Source organism: Pleurodeles waltl, chromosome 8, assembly GCF_031143425.1.
Source record: "Pleurodeles waltl isolate 20211129_DDA chromosome 8, aPleWal1.hap1.20221129, whole genome shotgun sequence".
NCBI classification, from domain to species: domain Eukaryota; kingdom Metazoa; phylum Chordata; class Amphibia; order Caudata; family Salamandridae; genus Pleurodeles; species Pleurodeles waltl.
In genome coordinates, this window is record NC_090447.1 from 1,354,258,171 (window position 1) to 1,354,266,068 (window position 7,898).

Below are 7,898 nucleotides of genomic sequence, written 5' to 3' on the forward strand. Positions count from 1 at the left end.
GCAGGAGACTTCGGGGTATCAAAAAAATCATGCAGAGAGCCAATTTGTAATTATTGGATCCTCACCCATGATTCCCTCCCCTCCCTCCTCTTTCCTTGTTCTTATCTTTAGTGGGTTTAGGGGGCTTAGTGTTAGGTTAGAGTAGGCTATTAGTTTAGTTAGTATAAGTGGGTTGGGGGGTGGAGGAGGTTATATTATTACATGTTTTTTGTGCGTGGGTGGGTGGGGGATGAGGTTGGGGTTATATGTATAAAAAAAATTACATTAAAAAATAATTATAAAAATGATTTAAAAAAATACAAAAAAAATATATTTGTTTAGGATAAGTTAGTATGTGTTTAGGTTAGTATATGTTGTCCTACATGTGTCCCGTCATATAAGATGGGTGGGGGGGTTGATGTTTAGAGTGTTTAGTTAAACGTGAGAAGTAAGTTTAGCTTAGGGTAGTTAGGGCCAGTTGTGGGTAATGTATAGTTAGGATAGGTTAGGTTCTCCTAGTTTAATTTTCCTTTATTACTGTAAGATAAAGTTTTAGGTACTCCTTTACAGTATGTGTCATATGCTTGGGGTTCAGGGCCTTGGCATGGGTGTATAGTGTCAATTTAGTATTTGCATTTCTGTTCCATCCTACATCAGAATCCCATTATTGACATGGTTATTCCAAATGAGCTGTCACATTGGCAGGTACGCCAAAGCTACTTCTCTATGCATCTGCCATCCATTGCACTCACCACTCAAGGTTACTATGGTTCCCAATGTGCTGTGAAGGTTGGATGTGTTTTTAAATCTGTTATCGTTTGGGTCCTGAATTGGAATCTTGGGCACTGTGGGACATCTGCCTGCAGCCTGATGTTCATGTGAACCCTGAGAAGCTGAGTGATGGTATAATCTTATGTAGTTCTGTATACATAACTCACACCTATAATTTCTTACATTGTACTCCCAGGTTACATATTTGTCCATACACTCGTACACATCCATTCCTGCTGTATGGTGTGTGTGTGTGATGAAAGTATATGTTGGCCAGTTTCCGCTTATACATACTTTGAAGCTGACTTTTTCTGTTCTACACAGCATTGTACTGTTTGTTTTAATTTCACTTCAGAAATAAGCCTAAGAAATCACATATGATGATAAAATCCAGACCCCAGTGCATAGTTCTCAGCCCACATTCTTTCAACACTGTTGTATTGACATTCTATTGCCATTTACATGTGACATACATCACTAATCTCCTACACAGTTGATGTGTCACATTATAAAGAGACAAAGTGGTTGTGTAAGTGCTATTTATTTTAAAGTGCTGTAGTGCAATATTTACATAGTCCAGGATTGTGAGTCCATTAGTGTGACACCTTCTATTGTGATGCAGCACAAGTGCAATGGTGAGGGACATGCTGGGGTGAAGTGTCATACAGTGCAGAGGAACATGAATTGCCAATGAGGTAGTGAGAGACAATTACAGTGCATAGTGCCAAGGTAAACAGTGTGCTGGAGAACAGTGCATGTGACTAACTGTAGAAGACTGTCATGTTAACAAGCACAGGACCTAGGATATCAGTGCCCATGTGGCATGGACTTGTGCTACCGGGTCCTCCTACGGGTGAAGGTGATCTGTTCCACGTCTTTATCTTCTGATGTGTGTGTTGTCTCCTCTGCCCTTGGTGGTGGTGGGTTTGAAGGGGCAACACACACTTCAATGTTTGAAGACGTGGAGTCAGAATTCTAGGTAGCTGCCAACTGTGGGGCTATTAAGGGCATTACTGCAGCAAGGAGGAGCTGCTGGTTCTTGAGTATAGCAGCTGCATCATTGTGGTAGGCAGCCAGGTCGGCCCTGAGGGGGCCATGATTGCATTTGTGCATGCAGTGAAAGGTTTGGGATGCCAGGTGTTGTGGCAGCTCCCTAACTGCTGTAGTGAATTCCCTTAAACATTGTTGTAGTCCTTGCAGGAGGGATAGTAGCGCTTGCATGGCTGCTGCGTGTTCTGCAGATGACATCATGCAGGTGTGAATCCCCTCAAGGCTGGCTGCCATATTTTGCATCCCCTCCCGCACCTCCTTGGACAGCTCCCACAGTACTCTCACTACTGTCCTCTCAAAAGTGGTACCAGTGTCCTAAGAGTCCTCAGCTGGGTTGGAGCTGGCAGGTCATACTATTGGGGTGGTGGGTGGGTCCTCTGTGATGGCTACTGTATCTGTACTCCTCCTTGCGACTGAAGGTGGGATTTGGAGTGTTTCAAGGACATCTTGGAGGGTCTGCTGGCTAATGTTTGTCAGCTCGTCATCCATGTCATCAGGGAAGTCCAGGACAGGCATATCCCCAGGAGAGCCATTGTCCTCTGCAATGAGATATTGTGCAATTAGTGTGTCTGTTTTGTGGCAGTTGTAATGTGACGTTATTGACTTCCTATTAGTGAGACATAGTAATCTTGGTTCCTGTTCATTGTTCCTGTCATTAATATTAGCATTTTCTCAGGCCTATGCCCCGCCTGCATGTCAAATGTAGTGTGGGCAGTTTGCAAATTTGTCTGAGTCACATCCTCTAGGTGTAGGTTCTGTCCAAATTGTATGTTGCCACCTTCTTGTCCTACGCAACCCTCCATCTACTTCCATTAGCATGGTGAGGCCTTGCATTGGCTGTGGGTGTACTGATGCCACTTGCACCACACTTAACAATAAGGAACTGACCCAGTCTCGGATATATCGCATACACCTATATATTACTGAGAACAAGTACATACTGTGTATAGCATTGGCATGGCACGACACAGGTGTAAGCATTGGTAGTGTGTAATGTTGATGTTGGGGAATGTGTGCTACATTGGATTGCACTGATGGTACTGGCAGTGTTCCATTTCCTCCTATGATGGTGCGGGTGTGTTTAACTAGCTAGACACATATGTCCTTCCTCTCAATGCTGTTGTCTTAGCAGTATGACAGTTGGGATGTTGCAAGGTGGCATTGCAGCTATTGTAACACAGGCACGGGGTAGACCCTGAAATGTGAAGCATGGGTATGACATTACTGCTGTGTACTTCATAATGTAAGTAACAATACCTGATGTTTATAGCGCCAATAGACATGAGTATTTGACAGGATTTACACTTTGTTAGGAACTACAGGGGATTGATAACGTGGTCATCTGGAACCCTCTATTTTGGGTGTGTTTGATCCATGGGCACGTAACTGCCATTAGCTACTTGACCTGCACACACAGCACAGGTGGCAGTGGCAACTGTTGTCATTGGTAAATACCACTTGCAGGTATGGCCTGAGACTGGAACTTGAGCCCTAGTTCATGTAGCGACAATACCAGCTGTCGTGTGACAGCAGGCCAGTTTTACGTTGTACCCTACCCTCCTGGACTGCCTTTGCCTTTCCAACATCCTTGCCATGGAAGAGTACCCCAATGCAAAGGTTGTTGGTGTAGTGTTGTGCTGTGCCCCTGGTTTCCATTGCACAGCCCATGCGCCCGTGCTGTCCCTCTTTGCCCTTTCCTCTGCCTGATTTTCATGGCTGACATGCATTGTGTAGTAGGTATGTCCTCCCGCTTACAGTTAACATTTAGGCAATTTTGTCCCCCATGCAACTTACCCTGCATCTGTGTGGTTTCCTGGTAGTCTGCGCTGTCCTGTCCTTGAATCCCTGTGACGATCTCCTCTGGGATGACAGCTGCCACCATCTCCTCCATCTGGTCCAGGGCCTCCTGTGGTGCTGGACTCCCACCTCTAGTCTGCAGTGCTGCCTTCTTGTTCCTTGCCATCTTTCCTTGGTCCTGCGCTTGCAGTCATGCTAGAGTTTCTTGCACCAGTGTCTGTTCTCTGTACTTCTGTCACACTGTTTATCTTGTCCACAATGTGTTGCCAAATTGCCTCTCTCCTCCCAATTGGCAATTTTGAGGTGACAAAAAGTTGATGCTGGTGTTCTGTCACCTCTTACACCAGTATTTCCTGCTCCTCTGCACTGAACCGACACTTCCTTTTCTTCTTCTCCCTCTTCTGGGTCTTGTCAGGGTCCTCCTGGCTGGTTCCTGGTAGGTTGGAGTCTTCCTGGGGTCTCTCATGGCTTCTGGGATCCATTTTGGGGCTCCTTACCACATTTGGCTGTGTTTGCACCTCTTTTTGACGCACTTGCAGGGAAAAATGGCACGTATCCGGTTTGCGACGTCGTAAACTGGATTAAAGTTATTTTCGCCGCGTTGACGTTGTTTTTTCTTTACGCAGGTGCAATGGTTAGAGTAAAAAAAAAAATTACTCTAACCCGTGGTCTGCACCACGGAGAGTCAAAGTATAAATTTGATGCTTGGGTGGCGCAAAGAAATGGCGTTAGCCGGCGTTAAACTTTTTGACGCAAAACTGCATTCAATGCAGTTTTGCGTCAAAAAGTATAAATATGGCCCTTAGTGTTTCACCATTACTAGGACTTTGAATTCCACTAGAGGTGGGTTCTTACGTCTATCAACTAATAACCCAATTTCTGACAACTTCACATTGCCTTAAGAGTTATAATTAATACGATGTAAGATTGTGATACTCAGTTGTGTTTTAATATCCTCTTTGTGTTTGTTAGCATTAGCCATTTGCAATCATTAGGTTGTTGGATGAAAGTGCCAGCTGCACTGAAATTGCAGTTCCATACTCCAACATTTTATGTATGCTTGAGCTTTATGAACACTGGGCACCTGATTCAGAAACTACACTTACTATTATGTTTTGTAGGGCTCCAAAACATACTACAAATTGGAATTGTTGCCTACACTTATATGGGCAGAGTTCTACGTCCCAACTGTGTAGTCTCTGTTGACATTGCATTAATCAAAGCGCATGACAACAAGGCACCTTTTCACACAGGCGATACATTTTTATACACAAAGTTGCATCACCTCTGTTAAATTCCCCGGTCATGAACTCTCCGTCAACCCCAGCACACAGGTGTGTGGTCAGGCAGATTCTGCAACCCCAGCCTGAAGGTTAATGACTGACAGGTCACAGTTGGGGTAACACTTAGCTGACAGCCAAACACACAACCTTAGATCACATCCCATAGCTAGGCAGCAACACTACAGTGGTCCCTTGAGATTGGCCCCAATAAAGCACAAATGGCCAGAGGGGCGCATGCATTCCCAATTCACAATACAGTTAGATGCCACACACTGTTAGGTACACTTAGCCAATAAGGACACATCACGCACAGCACACACAGTGACGACATGCCCCTCAGGCTGGACATCTGGACATGCACTCACTGGTCCACATAGTGTCCACGCCAGGTCGAGGCCTACCTGCATTCCCTATCTGGAAATTGCATCTACGACTCCCTGTCAACTGTTTCACCAGGGAAAGAATGCTTTATGGGTTTATTGCTCTCAGAGAAATGTATAAAATGTGCCTAATTTCAATGTACTATGAGAGACAGTCCTCAGACCACTGCTCTGTAACTGCTCTCCAAGCCGTAATGTTTAATTAAACAAGCCATTTCCTGTTTTGCATCTTGTTTTTTTAAGCTAAATCCTCATTCAAGCAACATCTCTGCACATGTAAATATAGATTGTATTGATAAAAGTGAGAGGAACACAAGGGAGTGGATGGGAAAAAGGGTAGACTTACTAGTAAGGGTCCAGGAGGAGTTTCGGTATAACGATATCCAGAGTTTGTGAATACTGAAAGAAGTCAACTTACTACAAAGTGTACACTTATTAAAAAGTGTAACTTACCTTTGTGAAGCACACCCAAAGTGTTATCAAATATTGCACACTGTTTACCCAGTGAGCATGGTTTATTTACTGTATTGTGTTTATAACATCTGCTTAAGGGCTAGATCGTAACTACTCAAGATAACCTTTCTCATCGTGAGATTGCCAGTTCATTGTATAATCAATGTGCTAGATTGTGGTAAGGTTTTGAGTGTTTTCTACAACATTACTAGCTCTTTAAACCGTTAATTTATTTTATACATGAAATATTATTAAAAGTGCTGTGCATCCCACAGAACTTGGCTGGATATATAGAGTTTATTGATATGGTGATAACAGTGATGCACTGTGGTTAGATATGCCTCACACACTCCTACTGAGGTTGGCCTTGGTTACATGCCCATGCCTATATTTAGAATCAAGAAGGCATTTGTGAGGTGTATGTGAAATTAACCTTTAGGGCTGTTTGTGAGGGATCTTGAGCGTTCCTTTTTTTGAGAGCAGTGCCTGGTTTAGGCCTGTGTGACTGGTGCTGTCACCCTGAATGCCAAGCTCAAGTGGGCCCCCTTTGCATGACAAGCTGAGCTGCCTGCAAAGATCTTTATGTGCCTGTTTTTTTTCAGAGGATAATAGAAATTGCCTGATAACTCTTGTGCTTAATGCAGTTGATGGAGAGATATGTTATTTTTCTTGTATGTGTTAACTCATCATAAACTAGCATAGAGAGCTAATGTTCCAGCTACAAAGTGCAACGTGTAACACGCAGATCAAAAATGTGCATGTTATGTAGCTAGGTCAGTGGGTTACAGCTTTTGTAAACAATATCTTGTTATTTGGAGTTCATAAGTTACAACCCTTCCAACATAGGACATTGAGTTATGAAGGGTACCTTTTCAGTATAAAACCTATGTTTGACAGCACACATACGTTGTTGCACTACGGAGCAAGAGTGTGTGCATTTATTAAAGGTAGTTTAAGGTGCACTGGCACTACAAGCGAGATCAAAGCAACTTTGGTCACTAGAGTACATGAAAACTTAGTAAACCTGACCCTTCATTTCTCCAGAACAAGCACTCTTAACAAATAATGCCTACCTGAATTGACAATAAGTGTCTCCTACACCTTGTAGTCCACGGTGACTTAAGTAAAATTTCCTACACATTAATTTACACACTTTTAGGACTCATCATCTCTGTATAATATGCTTTTTTTATAAAGCCCTCGGACACTCTCCATTGGGATGAATGGTGCTATAACAGAAATAAATGTGAGGGAAGGCCTAAGGAAAGCGCCACTGGAGGTGGTAGTGAGGGAATCTGTGAGAAGGAGGCCATTGTGAAGGGGGTGCCAACAAAGATTGACGCACTGGGCACCACCAACGGTAAAGATAGTGCTGTAAATGGGTAGAGTAACAACTGAAGTTACATGCACCAGGTAACCCAGCCTGACAGGCTGAGTTCTGTAACTTTAGCTTGAATACATCCATTAACTCACACCTGCATTCCAATTGCATCCAAACTCTTCAGCAGTGGCCAGAAACTACACAAATTCCCTGAAGCTTTGAAATTGTGTTCAAACATGAGCTTCTGCTTGCTGTACTTGTACTCTCCATGATTCCAAAGCATTGCAGAATTATTCTGCGATCTGGCAGAGCTGAACAAAATAGGGTATCTTGGTATTTTTTTCACAGACAGTGCCAAGCAACCTCACTCAAGCTTGATGCTACAGCTGTCAGTCCTCTGTACAGGAGTCTGAATCACAAGAGCTAGTTAGTAATATTCTGGAAAGTCCGCTCAGTGAGCAACATTTGGAAAACACAAATGATTAAAGGCTGTCTCATGTAAGCAGCTCACATCACATGAGCGAGGGAATCATGTACAGGCAGGAAATGGGATTCCCAATCCTTAGAGCAAGGAAGAACTTGGCTAAGCCCAAGTATCCAATTCATGCCCATAGGACACGTTTCTCAATTCTTGTTGATGACTAATTCAATGGTACTTAATAATTAATGACATATTATGCACTTTTCTTTGACGTGTGTTCAAATGTAAGCACGTCGCATTTGTTCTCTAAATAATGTTATAGTCTTGGCTGAAAGAAATGTCTAACAGATCACAGCTACTTAAGTGCATATATATCTAGTGAATTGGATGGTATATGGAAATGCTGTCAGGTAGCCACAAGATGGGCTGGCTTAAGTAATAAA